The following is a 24137-nucleotide window of genomic DNA, read 5'->3' on the forward strand; positions in this document are numbered from 1 at the left end:
TATACTGGTATTACGTTCCGAGCCCGTGTAGAATGCGCGCACACGTATACGAAGAGAAAAAAGAACAAAAAAACAAATTGGGACACTGCAACTGTAGTATGTTTACGTAGTTTTTCTGAAGTAGTATCACGTCAAACTTTATAATCTTAAATCGGTGTCTTTTTAAGAATATGGCGATTGCATTATACGCTTCTGGTTGTTGGGATGATAAAATGCACTGAATGTTGAGTGGTAGTTGGAAGTTCAATGAAAGTAAAGTTGTTATAAATTTTTCCTGCTGTACATTATAAAGATGGCACGAGAAGATGATGTGGTTGAGGTCAGCGATTGCTTGGCGGTCACAGTAACAGTAGGGCGAGTTTAGGACTCCTATCCGATAGAGATGATTTGCAAAACTGCCGTGATTGAACCTCATGCGAATAGGAGAAGTGATGTATCGGCGACAAGCATTCCATTTGGAGAACCAAGGTGAGTGAGGAGGGTATGGTTGGACTGCAGCGTATTGTTTTCCCCGTTGCCCTTTTGTAATATACCATTCTTCTTCAATTTGCGTCCAGGAACGCTGCTTGATACGTGGCACGTAATCTCGAATAGACACTGGTGAATCTAGCCGTTCGCCCAAATGCGTTGCTGCTCTAGCCAGCCGGTCAACATACTCGTTGTGTTTGATACCTTTATGACTAGGTATCCAAAGTAAGTGCACAGCAATATTGAGATGAGTAAGTTGTCGAATTCTCTGAATGATCTGAATTTGATGAACCGTTAGTTTGTATGTAGCAGGTGACTGTAAAGTCTTCAAGACACTGAGAGAGTCAGTAATTATAAGAACTGCAGAAGGTTTAACTCTTAAACTGTATGCTAGAGCTTCGGAAATAGCGACAGCTTCTGCTGTAAAAATAGTCCAGTCATTTGGTGAAGTGAATAAACGAGATTCTTCAGTTTCGGGACAGTAAAAAGCGCATCCCACTGCAGGTGGTGAGGATATTTTTGAGCCATCAGTGAAGATTTGAAGAGCATTGGGCCACTGTCTTCGAGTATATTCCACAAAGTAAGACTGAACTCTGGTGAGAGGAAGTAAGTCTGTTGTAAAAAGATGTATTGGAACAGAAAGCAATAAGTAGGAGTACGGAATCTCAAAAGCAGGGCAAGACTTGTGGGGTGTTGACGATGGAAGTATGAGGCGTAGAAACTGAAGACTGTTCAGAAGGCATATATTTTTCATCCATTTTCGGTGTCCGTGCTCTCTCATAACTGTTTCTAAATCAGCCAGACTGCTGCAGATTGGTGGTTCATTGTTGTACATCCTGGATAATACGAATTTGTCTGATAAATATTGTCGACGTACAGCAAGAGGAGGTTCGACGCACTCTAGTAACAACGCATTTGTTGGGGTCGAAGCCATTGCTCCAATGCAGGTTCTGACACAGCTATATTGTATTCTGTCCAGCTTGCGCAAAGCGATTTTGCTTCCGTTATGATAAAACACACTCCCATAATCCATTTTGGATCGGATCAAACTGCGATATAGGAGAAGGAGAACACAGGGATCAGCCCCCCACCATGTTCGGGTGAGAACACGAAGAATATTCATAGATCTTTCCAGTTTTGGTGTAAGCTCAGATATATGTGGCGACCATGTCAGTCGAGTGCCATATGTGGGACCTAAAAACCTTGTCTGAGGTTTGACTCTGAAGTTGTATGGTCCCAAGTTCAAGGTTAAGGGTAGGACTCTCACGTATTTTCGCGTAAATATCACTACTTGAGACTTGGAAGGCGATATGGATAAATTATTTTCAAGGAGCCAATGGTCTAATTGATACACAGCTAAAGCCATGTTGGCTTCTACAGTCTGGAGAGAGCTTGCACTAGTATATACACACACATCGTCAGCATATTGTAATATTTTAATCCTGGGTGAAAATATGGTCTCTAGATCACTGGTGTAATTGGTGTAGAGCAGGGGACTAAGCACAGCACCTTGAGGCAGACCTTGTGAGACTTTCCGTGGGCCAAGTAGTTTGTCATGATAACGCACATATATCCATCTGGTGTGTAGAAGATTGTAAATGCCCTTGATGAGCGGATGAGGAAGGCCGAGGTCCATCAATTTAGATAATAATCTTGAGATATCAGCATCGTCGTATGCAGCAGAAATATCCAGAAAAAGGGCAAGCATATAACTGTTCGTAAGAAATGTCTTATATATGTCCGTAGTGAGCAGTGCATGACTATCATAGGTTCTTCTTCCTTTTCGAAAACTATTCTGAGTTCGTGGTAGAAGATTGTGAAATTCTAGCCACCATTCGAGTCGAAGTTTAATCATACGCTCGAGGGTTTTCAGTATACATGAAGATAAGGCGATAGGACGGTAAGTGTTCGGATCCTCTGGTTCCTTTCCGAATTTGCGGATGGGTATCACAATCTGTGTTAGCCAGGATATTGGAAATTCTCCTTGAGACCATATTTCGTTTATGATCCGAAGCAGCCACTGTAGAGCATGGATTGATAAATGGGCCAGCATCGGATAACAAATATTATCAAAACCTGGTGCAGTACTTGAGGACTGTTTTATTGCATTTTGCAGCTCAGTCAATGTGAAGGGAGAGCATAAGAAATGAGTACTCGGGTTCGTGTTGAACTGAAGGGGTTGAGAATCAACAAACGGTGGAGCTATTTTGTCAATGAATCCCTCTATACAGGCTGGTGAGATCGTATGGGATCGTGGACTATGATCTTTGTGGCGGAAGGCTTTGATTTTGTTCCAGACGTCGGAGATGTTGGCATTCCTATCTAATGATGCACAAAATTCCTTCCAGCTGTGTTTTTTCCTTTCTTTCAAAAATCTCCTTACTTGAGCCGTAGTGTGCAGACATTGCTGGTACCACTCAAAAGTGGGTTGTTCCCGATATTGCCGAAGCGCTGTCCGTTGTCGTGCAACAGCTCGTGAGCAATCTGGGGTCCACCAGACAGTTGGTTTTCCCGTGTGTGTAGATCCAACTTTCTTCAGGGGAATTGAATCGGATGCAGCTTTCTCCATAGCGAAGATATAGAGGTTGTAGCTGACTCCACTAGGATTTTGCAGTGGAAGGCGTAATATCTCTTCATCCATATTGGCTGTAAATACTGGCCAATTTGTTTTAGAGCAGTTCCATTTTCCTGTTGACACTCTCTGCTGATGTGGTAGAGGAGAAGTCTCTATTGTGATCAAAATGGGAAAGTGGTTGGAATCCCCAGAATCAGTAAGGACGGACCAGTTGGTGGACAATGATAAAGAGGCGGTGGCAATAGTGAGGTCAACTGCCGATTTCTGCCGATTCGGTGAAGGAACCAGTGTAGGGGAATGATCATTCAGGATGACTAAATTATAATGTTCGACCATATTGACTATATCATTGCCGTAGCGATCGGTGGTTGGACAACCCCATGCTGTGGAGTGAGCGTTGAAGTCGCCACAGTTGGTCTATGGGGGAGGAAGTTGCGACATGATTTCTTGCCAAATATCCAAGGTGACTGCTGTTCTCGGTGGGCAATATCCAGATGCTATCGTAAGAGTCCTAGAAGGTAGTTGTATACTAACTGCAATCAGTTGAAATGGCGATGGTACACTACGTTGGATAGTTAGCTGTCTGTAAGATAATGTCGTGTGTACCAGAATAGCAACGCCACCATATCCATCATCACGGTCTTCCCTTAAAGTGGTATAGTTGCGAAAATGTATATATCTTTGAGGTTTGAACCATGTTTCTGATAGGACAACAACGTGAGGGTTTATATTGTGAAGTGTATTATCTAGATTCTCTTTGTTTGAAATAGCCGATCGTGCATTCCATTGAATAATTTTAAATGCCATTGAGCTTGGAAAATCTGTCGCAGAATATACTTGATCGCCATGAGTTGTAGAGAGTCAGATGGTTGAGACGAAAATTGTTGGATCAGAAAAGTAAGGAGCCATGTCCCAGATAGTGCGATTATGTATGCATTTTGGCTTTGAATCTCACGCTGTAGAACTCCTCTGTTCGAGATCACCGACCGGCCGTTCCACTGTAAGATTTTAAAGGACATTTTCAGAGGCGAAAATATTGGTAATCATGTCGCGGATTGCTGTTGGATGAATGTTGCTGGATGCTGAAGATTGGAGCTGACCTACGATGAGGATAATAATATTGAATATACAGTATGCTCAATCAGTTGTTCGTTGTTTTGAGCAGGATTTGATGTTACGCGATGGGGTTGGGGAGGGTAGGGATTGTAAGTAATCGGAGTAACAGGTAAATGTGGAGGAATATAGGCCAGTTGAGAAATTGGGGGGAAATGGGGTTTAAAAGGTTTTACCGGACGTCTTGACGAGTTTACAGGAACTGAAATTTTACGCTGAGAGGCGAGTGGATGGTCGAGTTGTTCGTTAAATGTTGAGTGGGTAGAGTTCTGTTGTGTGATATTCCATGGGGCATCTTCCTTTCTTTGGTGGCTCTGCTGTAACCCTTGGTGTCAAGGGCTCATGTTGTCTTGGAAAGTTTCTTGCTGTTGACATGTTAGAGGTTGCAGAAATATTAGGTAGCGGGGGAAATTCCACCTAATTTTGATAATTAACTGGTGGGCGTGACGCTGAATCCGCGTACGCTCTGTTATAAATATCAAGCGCAGCCACTTGAGAGATATTATTAAATGCCATAAGTTCCCGAACAGAAATCCCCTTTTTATATTCTGTGCAGTTTTTATCAGTGGAGAGATGAGCTCCTTTGCAGTGAACACAACAGGGAGTAATTAAATCTGAACACTGACTAATATCGTGAGGCCCTGAGCAACGGCTACAGCGTTGAGCACTTCGGCATTGCAGGCTAGAGTGATTGAATCTCAGGCATCGTTCACATAATCGCACAGACATCATAAATGGTTGCACTAGGCACCTAGTTACGAGTAAGTGGATATATGCTGGCAGTTGTTGTGCACGAAAAGTTAACAAACTGCGAATAACCTTAGTGAAGCGCTTTACACAAACAACTGGTAATGGGGTTTGTATCTCCCGTAATATTTCATCTTCACTAAGTGAGGGGTCGATATTTTTAATTAAACCTTGTCTTTGAATAACACTAGACGGAATGTAAGCTTCTAGATTTTGTTTACGAAAAAATTCTGTTTCCACTAGTTGATTCGCCACTGCTCCTGAAGTGGTTTCAACTCGAAGTCTGTTTCGCCCTATGGGTTTTATGTCCAGGATGTTTTGACGGCAAACGACCTGCTCGTTAAATAAAAGCCTATCAAGCGCCATTGGATGGAGACTACCCACGTCTCTGTTTACACTTTCGACGATAACAACGAAAGGGCCATGATCGTTGGGATTGTATCTATTTTCGCTGCTATTGCGATATACAACTCTTTGATTAGTGTTGGGCTGATTTACAGATGAGGTTAAAGTACTTATTTCTCCCACATCTGCACCATTAGAACTATTCGTGGTATCAGTTGAACCGGAACTGTTTGTGACATCAAGGAGCATGTCAGACTCCCCTGTAGGACGGGGTTCACTTCCACTAGGACGCATTTTTTTGCACTGGGGATTGAATTCACTTGAAAATTCAGAGTCAGAATTACCTGATTTGATGGCTGGTTGTGCTGATGCAATGGATACTGGTACCTGACCTCTTTGAAGTAATGCGGCAGATGCTCCTTGCATCTCTGTTGAGTAGGTGTTAACAGGTTGTTGAGTCGACAGAAGTTGATGTGGATTCGGAGGAATTTTAGCATTTAAAGTAAAGTCGGGAATCATCGATGGAGAGTTGCTGTAGCATGCTTGTAAGGCAGCGTTAATTACCTGACCTGTGTCAGGAGGATCGTTCATGATGCACTCACATAAACACACACAAAAGGAATTTTCAGACTGCTGTTATTCTATTTACTGTAGTTGAGATGATAGTAATTCCTCAAATTCGCGTAACTTGTACTTTCCCGTGAAAATGGATTAATATTAATATTCTTCAAGCTTTCTATTATTTCGTTTACAGAAAATGAAACTTCTCTCTTCTACAACTCCAAGGACTAAAGGTAAATTTAGGTGTGTTTTGGCATATTGTATTTTATTGTTCATACTTGCATATGCAAATATGTGCGAGTATTTTGACTTACAGTATATTATCCGTGTCTGTATTTAAACTATAACGTGCCCCTCCTATACGAAACATCACGAGCCGCTCTTGGTACCTACGCAGTCAACGAATAACAATAAGGTACATAGATGACACCCGATTTTCTAGAGAGAAGCAGATGGCAATATGCACGTTAGTCAACCATTATTGTTAAATACATATTGCTGCTCGTAATGAAAATAACGAAACCTCATAAAATAACATTTTAATGCCAGTCGTGAAAGCAAGTCGTAAAATAAATTTAATGCTGCATGGCTCCTAGTGTTCCTAACGAACTTCTGAAATGATGGGGTCCTATCCAGTGGCGGCCGGTGGTGACTCAGGTCGGAGTGGGGAGGGGGGGGGGCGGCAACAGTACTTTTTCCCACAACTCTTTCTTTGCTACTGACCAGTACCACCGCACGAAAACAAACAAATTCACTGCTGCCAACCCTCACGAAACGCGAGATGCAAGCCAGAGGCCCAATTTGAATCATCACTGGGTCTCAGGTATTACATATCAGTATAATTATTTTTTTCTTAAAATATAAATAATAGGCCAAGTAAGGTCAAAATTTATTTCTTAATTTTATTGCATGCGTCCATGGAGATTTGGCTGGTGCATACTCGTATAGGGGTTTGTGAGGACATCTTTACTGTTACACTGCTACGGACTTTGCCCAAGTGAAAGCCTCTTCCCGCAACCTTCCTCCCCCGGAAATTGTCCTTCAGCGCGCTTCCTCCTTGCATATCACAACCCCCTCACTCACACCATATCCTCGGACGGAAGCTCTAGAGTCCGTGCCTTGTCTTCAACGTAAAAACATTTACCAGTGAGGGCCGATGGCCTAGCTGTTAGGCCCCTTTAAACAATGAACAAAACATTTACCATTGAACTGCGCGCTGAAAGTCAGTCACCTAAGTTTAATAACTTATTGCCGAACAGTCTTCCTTATTGATGAGAATTTATAGTTTTACATAAAATGTAATATTCTTAGCATTATACGAGTCCAATATTTGACTTCAAATGTAGAGAGAAAATAAAAGAATCTTTTCGTTCTCTAGGGAGAGCACCGTCCGGGAGTCCTTAAGGGCCGGCCGCTACTGGCCCTATCCTTAACAAGTTACCGATTTAGTGAAACACATTCTCGGTACTGAGAATTCATATGAATTCGTACAGTGCGCTATTACAAACAATACAGTGAGTGTTTGTTGAGGAGGACAATTGCTGAAAACTAGGATCGATCCTCTCATTTAATATTGTAGAGATTTAAGTCGTGATAGCTTTAATAATAATAATAATAATAATAATAATAATAATAATAATAATAATAATAATAATAATAATAATAATAATAATAATTGTTACCGTGTTTTAGCGGTAGGTAGAGGTGAAAGAAGGTGCGGGCGTGAACGGGTCTCAAACTACGGAATCAAAGTTAATGTAAAATTTAACAAGATTATATTTTCTTTTCAAAAACAAAGAAATAACAAGCATGGCAGGTACAAAGTAGCAAGTCCAAAGGGTAGTTACAATATTTACAGGATTTGGGCTTCGCGCCCTGACTTCACAATGCTTGGGCAATCAGCTCAGTTTTACCCCAAACACAAGTTTCAACAGAGGGGCAGAAAACCCCCTTCATGCCTAGGAGTCCTTGCTCCAAATTACACTGAAAAGCCTCCACGAGGCATACAACACTCAATTTTCAAAAGAGCCAAACGCTCTCAACTTTAAGCCTCTCAAAGGCCACCAAACTCCACCTTCGAGTTGTCCTCACTGGACATAGACACAGGGGTAAAATACCCAACCTACTGAGGTCTATTAAATGAAAAGAAGGTTGATTACATGACCTCCAAAATAACAATTTGAGAGGAGGCGATCTGCACTCTTAATACACTTGTTTTTAAAACCTAATCTGGCTCTAGGCCACTAATGCAAGGGCTAATCCCATACTACAGAGGTGACTTTAGAAAAGAGCAATTTGTTTTACATTAACGAAGAATAGGTTGAGAAAATAAGTTCACCTCAAAACAATGTGAGTGGGAGCTCGAGAGGGTTAGCACTCTCTATCCCAATATGCAGCTTTAAAAGAGAATAGATGAAAAGATTGGTTACATTTTAGGAAAAGGTTACATGGTGGAAACGCTTCGAACCCGCTCCGAGAGTTAAACTGCCGACCTAGCAAGAAAAGAAGTTATTAAGAGGCCATTACCTGGTGTTGAACAGCTGGAGAAGAAAGAGGCGCTTCCCGCCCCCTGCTATGTACTTTACACACTGAAAGATGGAACAGAAGTGGCCCGGAGACCCAAAAATCAGCAGTTTAAATACTCTCGCGGAAGGTTCTAGGCGTTTTAGGGAAGAGAACACCCGCCCACAATCACTTTATTGGCTAGGGTACAGAAACATATCCAAGTTGGGGGAAGATACATCGGATTGGTCGGAAATTACTCAAAGAAATTCGGGATTGGATAAATCTAAAACAAGGGGAAAAAGAGGGGTATACAGCCAACTTAAACAATAACAGAAAGAAATTTAACCAGAAACCAACTTTTGAAATAAAATTTTCTCCAAAGAACAGTTCTTTTTCTTCGCACTAGGGTGCACTATTGTTGATCTTCAGTAGTGTCCTCTAGAAGAGAAAGTTCACACTTCTTACTACAAGCAAAACAAAAATACGTCGAAAATGACACAGTTCAAAAACTCCAAATTTTCCACGTAGTGACATCTTCTAAGAAACTTGAAAATTAATACCGTCCATAAAGTTCAGACTTCCTCCAGCAGAGGAGTTTCAACAGGCGCACATTTTAAATTAGCGGCGTGGAGGTGCACCGCCCGGTACAATAATAATAATAATAATAATAATAATAATAATAATAATAATAATAATAATAATAATAATTGTTACGGAGATATCCGTGGTAGTTAGAGGTGAAAGAAGGTGCGAGCTGGAATAGGTCTCAACTACAGAAGTTCGAAAGATGAATTAAAATTTCAACAAGGTTATATTTTCAAAACTTAACAATGGTAACATAGAATTTGAAAACTTAACAAGTCAACAACAAGCCAAAAATCAAATACAGAAAAATTACAAATGTTAGAGGATTATTACAAGGTCTGGGCTTCGAGCCCCACAATCACAATCCTTGAGCTATTAGCCCAACTTTACCAAGGTACAGAATTAAACAAAGGGACAGAAAACCCCATCATGCCAAGGAGCACTTGCTCCTAACTACAATGTTAAGCCTCCTAGAGGCACACAGAAATCAAATTTAAAGAGCAGACCCGCTCTCGAAGTTCAAGCCTATCAAAGGCCACAACGAATTTTACTTCTATCTGCCCTCAAGGCACACAAGGAAACAGGGGTATTTAATACCCAACCTACAGGGCCTTCGCAATGAAAATAAAACAACAGGTTAAGTTATTGGCCCAAAGTACCGAGAGGACTGGAGGCGTGAACTTGCACTCCAAATACACTCTTAAAACCTAAGTGGCTCTAGGCCGATACACAAGGGCTAGTCCCAAGCTAGGGAGGTGACCCGTATGAGAAAACTTTAATACATTAAGGAAGAGAAGAAACGGTTATGAAAACGTAGTCACCTCAATTTCAAAAATGAAGGGGAACTCGAGAGGGTACAGCACTCTCTATCCCCGCTTTACAGTAGAAGAGATTTGTAGTTTTACATAGACCGATGAGGAATTTACATTTTAAAGTGGTAGGTTACATATTAAAAGGTTTCGAACCCTCCCCGAGAGTTAAACTGCTGAGCAAGCGAGAAATAAAGATGTTAACAGGCCATTACCTTGTTGAAGAGCTGCTGCTTGAAGAAAGAGGCGCTTCCCGCCCCCTGCTACATATCCACACACTAAGATGTTACTGAAGTGGCCCCGAGACAAGAAAATTAGCAGTTTTTAAACCCTCGTGGAAAATTCGAGACCTTTCAAGAATGAATAGACACATCCCCTCAACTTTATTGGATAGCTTAGAGTTACATATCCATATCGAAGAAGACATACACTATTGGTCAAAAATTCATTACACAAATGAGTGATTGGTTAAATTCAAAACAGGCGGAAAGAAAGGATAACTGTTGCCAACCCACAAACCACAGAACAAAATTTAGTAAAAACAAAACTTAGGAATACAAAATTTCTTCAGGAGAGTACATTCCATTACACCAGAGTGTATTACCATAGTTTTTGGTAGAGACATCTGTTAGAGAATGTCCACACTTCTTGATCCATGAAAAACAAAAGCAAATCAAAAACACCCAGTGACCTCTTCTGATAACTAGTAGAGTTAGTTCAGTGGTAAAGTTCCGGGTTTCTCCAGTAGAGGAGTTTCAATTGGCTCAAGATTTGAACTTGCGTCACGTAGAGGTGTACCGCCCGGTACAATAATAATAATAATAATAAGAAGAATAATTGTACCGGGCGGTACACCTCCACACCGCTAATTTAAAATTTTGCGCCAGTTGAAACTCCTCTGCTGGAGAAAGTCTGAACTTTATTTAAGGTGTTAATTTTCAAGTTTCTCAGAAGATGTCACTACTTGGAAATTTTGAAGTTTCTGAACTGGGTCGTTTTCGACGTATTTTTGTTTTGCTTGTAGTAAGAAGTGTGAACTTTCTCTTCTAGAGGACACTACTGAAGAACTACAATGGTGCACCCTAGTGTGAAGTGAAAGAACTATGCTTTTGGAGAAATTTTGAATTCATAAGTTTGTTCTTTGTTAAATTTCTTTCAGTCATTGTTTAAGTTGGCAATATTAACCCTTTCTTTCCCCTCGTTTTGAATTTAGCCAATCCCGAATTTCTTGAAGTAATTTTCCACCAATTATGTGTTTCTTCTTCATATTGTGTAGGGGTTTTCTTGGTTAGCCAATAAAGTTTTGTGGGAGGGTGTTCTCATTCCCCAAACGCCTCGAACTTTCCGCGAGAGTATATAAACTGCTGATTTTAGGGTCTCCGGGCCACTTCTGTACCATCTTTCAGTGTGTAAAGTACATAGCAGGGGGCGGGTAGCGCCTCTTTCTTCGGACAGCAGTTCAACAAGAAGGTAATGGCCGTTTAATAACTTCTTTTCTTGCTAGCTCAGCAGTTTAACTCTCGGGGCGGGTCCGAAGCGTTTCCACCATGTAGCCTTCCCTAAAATGTAAAGACACCTTGTATTTATTCTATCTTTTAAACTACATATTGGGATAGAGAGTGCTTTACCCTCTCGAGCTCCCACTCATATTGTTCTGAGGTGAACTTATTTTTCTCAACCGATTCTTCCGTAACAGTAATGTAAATTGTTTCTTTCTTAAGTCACCTCTTTAGTATGGGATTAGCCCTTGCATTAGCGGCCTAGTGCCAGATTAGGTTTTTAAACAAGTGTATTAGGAGTGCAGATCGCCTCCTCTCAAGTGGTTATTTTGAGGTCATGTAATTAACCTTTTTCTCACTTAATAGGCCTCAGTAGGTTGGGTATTTTACCCCTGTGTCTATGTCCTTAGAGGACAACTTGAAGGTGGAGTTTGGTGTGGCCTTTAATAGGCTTAATGTTGAGAGCGAGTGGCTCTTTCTCGAAAATTGAGTGTTGTATGCCTCGAGGAGGCTTTACTGTGTAATTGGGAGCAAGTGCTCCTGGGCATGATTGGGGTCTTCTGCCCCTTTGTTGAATTTCTGTATATCGTAAGATGGGGCTAATTGTTCATGTATTGTGGGTTTGGCTCTCGGAGCCCATCCTGTAACTCTGTAATTGTACATTCTCGAATAGTGGCTTTGCTACTCTGTACCTGCCATGCTTGTTATTTATTAATTTTGAAAAGAAAATATAACCTTGTTAAATTTTAAATTAACTTTAATTTCGTAGCCTGAGACCCGTTCACCCCCGCACCTTCTTTCACTTCTAACTACCACGGAAATCTCCGTAACAATAATAATAATAATAATAATAATAATAATAATAATAATAATAATAGACTGGAGGTACACCTACTCCGTTCATTTACAGTGGGCGCCTTTTAGAAGGCCATCTGTCATATTGTGAACAGTGAAACTTATCTCCGAAGAAGTTTCGAACTTTGTCTTCAGATATCTCTGCTGTCGACATCTCTCTAGTAGGAAGATAGTCTTAAAATCATTACGTCAATTGAACCTGATTTTCTCTTAGGTTTCAAATAACTATTGTTATAAGAGTTGAAGAGCTCCCCTTCTGTCTATCCAACTGTTATTTGTTATTGTTTAACAAAGTTTAAAGTCTGAAAAAAGAAAGAAATAAAATTTCTAGTTTTAGAGTTTTAAAATGAAGATTTGGTCTTCTCTCTGTCCACCCATTCACGCCCGCACCTTTTACACCTCTCTGGTTCACAAAAACATGGTAACAGTAACAATGTTGATTTTTCGTACCATGAGCTACTTTGACGGTCTTCGGAAACGCCGAGTTGCCGGTTTTGTCTCGGAGTTATTTGACGTGCCTGTAAATCTACTCACACGGGGCTAACGTATTTGAGCACCTTCAAATACACCAGACTGAGCCAGGATCAACCTGCCAACGTGGGCAGAGAAACCCAGTACCGAAACCGTCTGAGTCACTCAGTCCGGCCCGTCATGGCTTTGAACTTGATTATTGGACTCAATCCGTTCATCTTTGGATGGGTTCTTAATGGAAAGAAATCTGCTGTCTATGTTAATCAAATCGGTATAAACATATTATAATCAGCCGTCGTCACCACGTATTGTTCAACAGATCGTAATTTCCAAAGCCTTTGATAGAGTGGAACATGGAATATTATTAAAGAAAATGGAGGGAATAGGATTGGACGTAAGGGTTACACGTTGGATAAAAACATTTCTAAATTCAAGGGTTCAGAAAGTCAAAGTAGGAAATAATGTATCGCAGGAAGAGAAAGTTTGGAAGGGAATTGCACAGGGTAGTATAATCGGTCCGTTACTTTTCTTAATATACGTAAATGATGTAGGGAATAATATAACATCAAAAATAAGATTGTATGCAGATGACATAATTGTTTATAGGGAAATAAATAACATTCAGGATTGTTCAGAATTACAAAGGGACCTTGAGAGTATCCAACAATGGGTTGAAGAGAATAATATGAAGGTTAATGGAGGCAAATCAACTGTAACAACATTTACAAACAGGAGTTTTAAAACTGCATTTGAATATACTTTGGATCAGGTAGTTATCCCAAAAGATGGCAAGTGCATATACTTATGTGTGAGATTTGAAAGTAATTTGCACTGGAAGGGTCATGTGGATGACATTGTTGGGAAAGCATACAGATCGTTACATGTCATAATGAGGCTACTTAAACGATGCAACAAATAATTAAAAGAGAAAAAATATTTAAGTATGGTTCGTCCATTATTGGAATATGCAAACAGTGTTTGGGGATCCTCACCAAGAATACCTAATAAAAGAAATAGATAGTGTGCAGAGGAAAGCAGCAAGATTTGTAACAGGGGATTTCAGGAGAAAGAGTAGTGTATCAGAAATGTTGAAGGAACTTGAGTGGGAAACTTTAAGTAAGAGAAGGGAGAAAACTAGACTTATAGGATTATGTAGAGCCTATACAGGAGAAGAAGCATGGGGAGATATCTGTGAGAGGCTTCAATTGGAAAATAATTATATCGGCAGGACTGACCACAAATATAAAATTAGAAGGAATTTTAGCAGAAGCGATTGGGGTAAATTTTCATTCATTGGAAAGGGTGTGAAGGAGTGGAACAGTTTACCAGGGGTAGTGTTTGATCATTTTCCAAAATCTGTACAGGTATTCAAGAAGAGAATAAACAGCAACAGGGAAAAATGAAATGTTAGAGGACATTCGACCAGTGCAGGCTATTGTAAATAAAAAAAATGTGTGTTAAAAAAGAAAATTAATTCCATCCCCTGGTCCATGGAGTTTGGACAGCCAAAGTAGGGGACTACCCATAGGGGTGAAGTACAGTGGGGACTTAGAGGGCCCTGAGACTGCTACGGTAGCTGTGAAGGCCCTTCAGGAACTCTGAAAAGTGGTGGCAAAAGGCGCTCTGGTTAAGACGCAGCAGGTCGTTATGCTACTTAGGTTCCAGAATGGGTAAAAAAAAGTAAATAAATGCAATGTAAATTTTAATCTTATACGAGTTGTATAGTATCATTTGAAGTAATTCCACATACTGTATATGAGTTGACTATGTTTGTAAGTATAGGAGATATTATAAGTAGAATTTTGTAAACAATATAAATTTATTAAGGATGAGCTGTGTGTTTAATAGAAAAAATTGTTAGCGTAAATTGTATAATATTGCATTATAGGAAAATTGTCTTCTCTTGTTAATTTAATATTTAGTGCTTGACAATAATGTATTTTAGTGTACCATTTGCCACCGAGGTAGACACCTCATTTGCAAATGAAGAGATTTTGATTTTGATTTGAAAAAAAAAAATGCTCGACTACATAATTCAAGAACAGGTAGGTAAATAGAAGAGTTCTGGAGAGAAATACAACCCAACTCATTACTTACCACATAATGCTGTTAAGAAGACAGGTAAGGTCTCGCCGAGTGGTGAATCGTATTTAATATCTCATCTCATGCAAATAGTTCACTAGCACCGAATGAAACTGAATATGGGCTCTTCTTGTTCTTGTTCTTGTTCTTCTTCTACGGCTGCTTGTCCCATACCTAGCGGGGTTTCTGGTGCGACCTGTGTAGCACATGTGGATTTGGCCGTGTTTTACGACCAGATTCCCTTCCTGATGCCAGACCTATCTTGAGGGTGTACTATTGCGCGTTTCTTTGGTGATTGGTAATGTGAGTGTTGAATATGAAGAGGAGTGTGTTGGGACGATACAAACAACCAGCCCCTGAGCCAGAAGAATTAATCACACGCCCGGCCGGAAATCGAACCCGGGACCATCTGACCTGAAGGCCTCAACGCTGACCATTCAGCCAGGGAGTCGGACGAAGCTAAAAATGGGTTCATTCCTTTATTATTTCACTGAAAGATAGTAATTTTCACTGAACAGTTCAAGTATGATGGTCCTCATTGCATTGTTGTTGTAACCCATATCTGGTACCATTGAATATATCTGTGAACGGTAACAGAAGCCAGGATGTACGCAGTTACACATCATCCCAATGGATATAGCTGTACAACTACGCCATCATAGCGAATGTGCGACGACTTCGCTGATACAAACGTATTTTTCTAGTACAGAAAACACAGAAATCTATAACTGGTACCAAATTCAGCTGTTGAAACCTCGTTTTCTCATCGCTGTGAATGACTGACAGAATGAAGGATTTTAGAGATACAGATCAGGGTTAGCCTGAACACTATTCAGTGTTTATTCATTAAATTAGAATAGATTGCGTGTTCAATTAAAGCCAAGTATTAAATTTGAAGTTAACTTGGAAGTTACAGTTGTTGTTTTTGGTTTGTAAAATTAACTTCACTCATTTCACTTGAATGATAGCACTTTACTTTTGAGCATTTAGTGTTTGTAAATGCAGTGTTAATTTAATTTTAAATTGTTGAATCTATGATGTGAATTCGTTTGCACTTGAGGTGCATGTACATTCAGTAAGCGTGTATTATCGTACTCTTGCTTTGAGGAGTTGTTTTGTCATCAGCCACCTTCACTTAAGCTAACTTCAGTGAATTATCGGTCCGTAATGTGAATTCGAGGTTACTCAGATTCAGTTAAGGGTCCTGGTGATTCGTCCTGCGATGATTGTCACTTGGTGGGCAGCCTTAATTAAGGAAGTGGTCTGGAGATTAGTTCGTGATATTTAGACGTTCCAGAAATCAGAAGCTTAACCCACGGTTGTTTTTAGAACCGAATAGCTGGGCTGCCAGGCTGTTGTTGTTGTTGTTGTTGTTGTTCTCGTGCAAATTTCAAAGGTGGTTTCCTTATAAATAGCCCTTCAAGCATTGCCATGTTGTTAACTTTAATTTCATACTCAAATTGTTCAGCCTCAGCATTACGGTAGGGTCATTGACCTCAATTATTGTCATTTATGGTAAACTTTATTGTAATACACTCATCATATTCATTAATTGTTTTCTGAGTTAATACATCTAGTTATCTTATACAGGCCTGTAATTTTAAGCACGTAGGTCTTCCTTGTTGCCCGGTAGTTACCGGTATGTTAGCAAGTGACGAAGAACCGTTAAGCATCTCTGAGATACAAGAGTATACAGTTTCATGCTGATGACCTAGGACGGGTAATCATTGCAATGTGGCTACGAAAAGGGTTAGGTATTTATATAATTCGTGTTAGAGTGATATATTTACATATATAAAGGAAGGACTCTCAATTTTCCTATTTGTACGAAGAGGAAACGAGATGTAGTAAGTTCTAGTAGGCCAGAATTGCGTTACTACGCTTAACTCGATTACATTGGTACTGTAAGGCTACGTCCAGACAGGATACGTTCCGCTGCGTGCAACACGTCATGGTGTGTGTTATACGACAGCGTCTTTTCAGTTTTTTTGCTAGTGATCTTACGTCGCACCGACACAGATAGGTTTATGGCGACATTGGAATAGGAAAGGCCTAAGAGTTCGAAGGAAGCAGCCGTGGCCTTAATGAAGGTACAGCCCCAGCATTTTCCTGGTATCAAAATGGGAAACCACGGAAAACCATCTTCAGGGCTGCCGACAGTGGGGTTCGAACCCACTATCTCCCGGATGCAAGCTCATAGCCGCGCGTCCCTGACCGCACGGCCAACTCGCCCGGTCTTTTCCGTCTTAATACGGCGTGGCCATACCGGATCATTCATACGTTTTGTCTGTCTTCGCCGTGCCGCTGGAACGGATTGGCCGGAGGTTACTGCTTTGTGAAAATGTTGAACTGAAATTAAGTTTGTGTGAAGAGAGAAGTAATGTTGGTATCATTAAATAAATGATGACAGACGAAGTTGCGGCGAATACCATACATTGTTTCCGAAACTCGTGATGCACGATGAAAAATTTTCTGAGCACGGTACTGCAGGATGTATAAATATTGCTTTGATACTGTTCATGAGAGTATTCAATACAGGCTGTCAAAAGAGACATTAAATTACCGTGATCCAATTTCTGCGGAGGAAGGGCTAGTAGTTACATTAAGATAAGATTTTTCTTTACAGATTGAATGAATTCTTTTTAAAACCAAAAATTTAAGTATAGATAAATACAAAATAATGACAAATCACTGTGAGTTATTAATAAATGAGAACTCTACTTTGTAGTCACCTATGCCAGTGTCAGTCTGTTCACTCACTGTTGTCGATTTAATCAGTCAGCCACTGAGCCACTGTAAATTCCTTGTACAGCATCTCTTAGAATTGAATAATTAGTAGCATTCTTCTCTCTCTCTTGGAAGAGATTTGACATCTTTCAACATGCTTTTAAAGAATAATAAATTGTAACTCGTTTCGTGCCCTGGCATTTTTCTTTCGCATGGGGAAAAGTACTGTCGCAGGAATAGTCTAATAAAGGAAACGTGTGATGTACTATGGAACCTGTTAAGTTGCACATACATTGCAACACCGACAACTGACATTTGGCTTGTCATAGCAAAGTCGTATTGGGAAAAGTGGAATTTTGCCAACTGCCTAGGCAGTCTCGATGGCAAGCACGTAGCTATCAAGTGCCCTTCGATCTGGATCTAAATATTAAACTGCACACTCAGCACAAAAATTAGAGGAACAAATGTTTGACATGCTGTAAAAGTTTGTCGTGGAGCATGAAATATGTACAGGTTTATACGAATTGCTACACACCACACTAACGCAGTCACGGTGATTTAACTGCGTAAAGGTTACCCTATTTAACATAAACATGCTTCCAGTCCCGTCGGGTCCCTGTACAAAGTAGTCCGCAGTACACGAACCACACTCGACACACTATTGGTGACGTTAATACGCATTCTTGGAGTATGAGACAGTCAGTATGAGACATCTAATTGAAGTGGATGTGTCCCGAGCTGTTGCCCTCCGTCAAGAAGGGAGAACAATGCGGTATGTGGCTAACGACCTCAGTGACTCCGTTGTGCACAGGCTCTGGCATCGTTATGCGGAGACAGGTGGGTATGTTAGACGCCGTGGACAAGGTCACAAACAGAAAAATACTGCTCAACAACAGATTCCTACGGTTATTAGCACTACGCCGGCCGTCCAGCAGTGCCAGAGAACTGCGAAGCGACCTTACAAGAGCCTCTGGCGTTTAGCTGTGTGTACAGACTATACGCAGTCGCTTAGGAAACCTGCTCGTGTAACCCCCCTCACTCGGCATTGACAGAGAACATCGTCACTGGCAACTGAGGCACTGGCGTCAGGTAATATTTATGGATGAGTCCAGGTTTACCTTAAATGGACCGGATGGCTGGTAATGCGTGTGGAGACGACGAGGACAGCGATTCGTTGAAGGTCTTATACAGAAAGTGGACAGACATGGTGTTGGATCGGTCATGGTGTGGGGAGGGATCATGATTGATAAACGTACGGATCTTGTGGTGGTACCTGGCCGTCTGAATGCTGCGGTGTACATCAGGGACATCGTGAACGACCATATTGCTCCTGCTGCTCGTGGTGTAGGGCCTTATTTTTTTGCTGATGCATGACAATGCGACAGCCCATACTGCACGAGACACCAGAAATCATCTCATGCGATTGCACATCTCTGTGATGGAGTGGCCTGCAAGGAGCCCCGACTTAAATCAACTGGAGCACTTATGGGATGTATTGCAGAGACGGATTCGGCAGCGGGAAAATGCTCCACTAACATTACATGACCTCAGTGAAGCACTGGTTGAGGAGAGGGACGCCATTCCACAGGCAGTCATCGGACGTTACATACGAGCATGCCACGCAGGTGTGCAGTTTTAATTGAAGCTATGAGAGGTGCAACACGGTATTAGACAACTATCGCTCGGGTATGCAGACTGTTCAGCAAGAACTGTTTGTGGTAGTTAATCTGTTGTGTGGTGAATTGTGGGGAATGGTTGAATGCAATGACGATGATTTTGTTGTTGCTAATTAAATAAAGCACTCGGTTCCTTCACCAACATGTGCTTCTGTTCACGAATCCATATGTCGAGATTCTACATAGCATTAAAAACATGGTCCCCTATTTTTTTGTGCTATGTGTATTAGCCGCCAGTGACGCGCGGACTATACATTTACTGTGTTGGATACTGGTGACTACAGTAGTGAAAGTGACGGTGGAGTATTCAGACGAATATACCTGAAGATGAGTATTCACCGGGGACAACATATAAAACACTGTACCTTCTTATAGCCGACGAAGCTTATCCATTAATGGAACACCTCATGCTGCTGTATCCGAGAAAGTCACTAGGGGATTCAGAAACAATTTTCAATTACAGACTGACACGAGCCCGTCAAATGGTCGAATGCATTTTCGGAATTCTTACAGCAAACGGCGAGTGCTTAATACGGCTAGTGATCAGTGTAGAAATATGTGTCAGTAGTTAGAGCAGCCTGTTTACTCAATAACATTATGACGACTCGTGACGGTGTAGCATCAACATATAATTTGCCTGATTGTGAGACATCTGTGAACGATACTCCAGTAACAAGGGTTCATAACCGTTAAACCACTCCAGCGAAATTGATAAGGCAGAGATTCACACAGTACTTTTGTAGTCCCAGGGAGAAGTTCCATGGCATTATCGTTTGTTGTAGAAATAGAACAATAAACCCCAGAAATAATGTTTCCTTTGGATGGCTCAGTACTCATTTTAGACACTGCGTCTTGTCCGTTCTGCGTCTAGAAACAAACTTTTTTTGAAATATGACGGATTCGACGGATATGATGGTGGTCCGAGGAACACTGTTAACGCTCGGAAATAATGGGATGAGGTACTGAGACGACATGTTCGACTCTTTAAGAGGTGCAATTGGTCTAGGCTTCCTCTTAATGTACGATAATGCATGACCGCACTGCGCTGCTGTGGTGGATGAATTTCTGATAAGTCTCGTACGTATTCTGTGCGGCCACCTTCATGAACACGGGTAGGTTTGTTCAAGACGCACATAGTGCAGTTGCCTTAAAATACGGATTGGCGGACAAGACGGATGCTGTCTGGACGTACCCTAACTCACCGCTCTGAGACTGAACCGCGAATGAAGTCATAGCCTCTCCGCTGTTCTTGGAATCTAATAAAGTTTCATCAGACGGAACTCAACAGATTCGTCTTTACTCATGGCTGACCTCAGTGGAACAGTCAGATAGTCGTTATTCTTTTCCCAAGGTACTAGGTTCGATCCCGTCTGGGATAGGTGGCATTTGAGGGTGTTTAATTGCAATAATTCCGTATCTTTGGCTTCTAACACGTTAAAAAGTAAAACGGAGACACTCTGGGCGCACTTAAAATTTACAATAATTGAAGGGCCTTGAAATAATTACGTTATTCGTATTTTGTGAAGTGATGTACGAGTAGAAGTTACTTTTCTAATTGGTTAAATGTACGGTTAAAGTGTTCTTGGTAGTAGTTTCCAGTCAAATTTACCCAGCACTGAAAATTATTCTGCTCCTCCCCGTTCAACTTTCCCATGCCTTGGTAGGGTCACGGATACGCACTGTGTCGCACGTAAGGACCTTAACTTGTATGTGTAAATGAATATGTGTATTCAGACGAACACGCACACACCTAGCCATTGCGCTAGAGGAATCAATCAGAGAATATTAAAATCCCCGACCTGGCCGGGAATCTGAACAAGAGGTCACTACGCTGACAATTCAACCGGGCAACATAAAATTTCCTGTAAATATAAGTCAGGTAGCTCCTAGTTTTGTTATATTTTTAAACTCTAAGATAAGCTAGAATAACATGATTTATATGGTACTTTGTCGTTATCGGTGTATTTTTATTTTCACAGCTCCGCTCCCTGTCGTTGCGGTGTAGCAGGCTGTATCATGCTCTCAAGCACCACTTGGAGCGTCTCTGCTTCTGCGGATTCGCAGGTAAGTCGTTTACTCTGATCTACAGTAGTGTCATGTTTGTTCTCATTAATTGCATATGGTGTTACAAAATGTCAGCGATTTTCAGAAGACTCTGAAAAAAAAAGGAAAAAAAAAGCATTACATAGCACGTGATGTAGATGGCGCTAGGTTAATTTGTGTCTAACGCTTTTCGTTTTATTAAAGTACACCAATTACATTTTGATTGACTGCAAGAGAACGTCCCTGCTTTGTCTTATCCCTTGTTCTGTCGGAATGGAGCAAGGTTGTGTCGCCTTGAACCATTACCAGGAATATACTCTGTGCCATGCAGACACCGATAAACCTTTTCTACATTAGAAAAGTCTCCGTTGTACTACTATGTAGGAAATTCAATGTGAGCAGAAGGTTGTGTAGCACATTTCGTAATCTCTCTTCAGGAGTATAATAGTTCGGAATCACATTGAATAAATTTCATCCTTACCATACTAAGTGGTTAGCGTGCTGGCCTTTGGTCACAGGGGTCCCAGGTTCGATTCCCGGCAGGGTCGGGAATTTTAACCATAATTGGTTAATTTCCCTGGCACGGGGACTGGGTGTATATGCCGTCTTCATCATTTCGTGCTCATCACGGCGCGCAGGTCGCCTACGGAAGTCAGATCAAAAGACCTGCACCAGACCTCTCCGGAGGCCACGCGGCATTTCATTTCAACCTTACCATAGGTTGTGAGACCAGTTGTTTAATAAAATTATCGCTTAATGGACATTCTAGATCGAAATGTAGAGGAAACTTGACGTGAAAAGAACATTCCGAGTGCTAACTTAACCCTAAACCGGGCGCGCTGGTGAATTTCGTTCACCAACCTGAGTGTTTCATCTGTAGTTTTTAGTTCCTAAGAGCTACAGCCGTCGTGCTGCTAGTACCTTCCTGCGGAGTCTTATCGATACTCTCAGTGTAGCGGTATCTGTCCAGGAAATTGTAGGTGTCACGAAATTCACCACGCGCCCGGGAATGTAACATTTATAGGCGCGCCCGCTTTAGGGTTAAAAAATATTGAGTGTTTTTCAACAGTTATAGTGCATGAACATTTGATTTGATTCGAGAGATGTAGGAGTGTGTGGACATTGAGGGCAAATATTTTCCCGCTCTCCAAGTTCTGTCTGATGTTGGTCGTAAAGAAAATACTAAATGCTTCTTTTCGCGTGCTGAACATGGGATTGATCGATCGGTACTAGTTTTATCACAGGCGTATTACACTAGTGTCCAAAAGTTAAGCATAAGTTACGGGTAAACAGGGCAACAGGGAATAGACAGCAAATCGCACGACATATGCACCTGCCAACCTTACGTGTTCGCTGGGTATAGGAAAGGAGTGGTCCCTGCTTTGACTAGCGGCGTAACTACAAGGTAAGCACAGCCAGTGCCCGCGCCCCATATTTCCTCTGTCGTGTTTACCCTGTTATAGTGTGCGGAGTGTAGCCTCGTGGTGAACGTGACAACATAATGCCACAACGACGGCATTAGGACTCCGTTTTGCAGGGTAGAATACTCAGCCGCCTGGAAGCAGGTCAGACACAGACCGAAGTCGCCGTATCCTTGAATGTGCCACAAAGTGTCATTTCCAGGCTTTGGAGACGATTTCGAGACACATGAGATGTTAGTCGTAGGCCAGTACCAGGTCGACCAAGGGTAACAACCCCACAGCAGGACCGATATCTGGCCTTAACGGCCGACGAAATCGGAATGCACGTGCGAGACAATTGCCGGCGGAGCTTGCAGCCGTCTCAGGGATTGCCGTTTCCCGGCAAACTGTGTACCGGAGGCTCAGAACAGCAGGACTGTTTGCCCGACGTCCAGCGGTGTGCGTCCTGCTCACTCCAGCACAGACGGGCCCGTTTTATATGGAGCCGTCAACATCGAAACTGGACAACGAATGGATGGAGGCATGTGCTCATCACAGATGAATCCCGCTTCAGTTTGCGAAACTATTCCCGTCGCACATTAATCTGGAGAGAACTGGGTAGCCGATACAACCACAGGAACATCGTGGAACGGGACCAGTATGATTGTGGGGCGACAGCATGTTTAATGGCCGTGCGGACCTGCACATCTTCATGGGTGGTCTAAGAAACACTGTTAACGCTCGGAAATACTGGGATGAGGTACTGAGACGACATGTTGGACTCTTTAAGAGGTGCGATTGGTCCAGGCTTCCTCTTAATGTACGATAATGCATGATCGCACTGCGCTGCTGTGGTGGATGAATTTCTGTCTGGGGGAGACATTCATCGCTTGGATTGGCCAGCAAGATCTGCGGATCTGAATCCTATAGAACATGCCTGGCATGCCACAAGAGCTCTTGGACCATCTGATAGAGAGCATGCCACGTCGCTGCGAAGCATGTGTGGCCGTTAGGGGTAACCATACACCCTATTAACTGCATATTTTGTTGTGGAAGACATTGACAAGTTTTGTTAGTTGTTGTCAGAGGTGTACCATAGCTATCAGAACCTTTCTGACACTGGTTTTTTGGACAAGTTGTGTGACATGTGGTGTGCGAGTCAGCTTCCGTTTGTTCAGCAATCCGTCTGACATTCTTATCAGGCGGTATGGCCTCGTTTAGTGATTATGCTTAACTTTTGGACACTAGTGAATATGTTAAACTATCGAAGTTCTTTGGTGGACATACGTTAACCCGTGAGAAGATTGTTTGTCTACTGATATCTGTGTCCGCCGGGCTGAATGGCTCAGACGGTTGAGGCGCTGGCCTTCTGACCCCAACTTGGGAGGTTCGATCCTGGCTCAGTCCGGTGGTATTTGAAGATGCTCACATACGTCACCCTCATGTCGGTAGATTTACTGGCACGTAAAGAACGACTAAATTCCGGCACCTCAGCGTCTCCGAAAACCGTAAAAGTAGTTAGTGGGACCTAATGCCAATAACATTATACCTGTGCTCGCAATCAGAAGTTCGAAATCTGCTCCCTGGCAATTTATATTGGTTGTCCTCTGCTCGATATCGTGGCTCTTGTATTCACCAGTTTTATCATTACAAATCGTTTAGCAAGTTGAAGTATG

At 41.8% G+C, this 24137-nt stretch overlaps 1 protein-coding gene across 6 annotated transcripts in view; it reads left to right on the plus strand.

The window, feature by feature from the left end:
* enc (encore) overlaps positions 1–24137 on the plus strand; it is a 1357661-nt gene that overhangs the window by 202029 nt on the left and 1131495 nt on the right. For all 6 annotated transcript variants that reach the window (XM_067147181.2, XM_067147182.2, XM_067147187.2 and 3 more), the window contains exon 3: positions 20998–21082. The gene's annotated coding sequence lies outside the window, so the exon portion shown is untranslated. The remainder of the gene's footprint in view (positions 1–20997; positions 21083–24137) is intronic.

This window comes from Anabrus simplex, chromosome 5 (genome assembly GCF_040414725.1).
Source record: "Anabrus simplex isolate iqAnaSimp1 chromosome 5, ASM4041472v1, whole genome shotgun sequence".
NCBI lineage: Eukaryota > Metazoa > Arthropoda > Insecta > Orthoptera > Tettigoniidae > Anabrus > Anabrus simplex.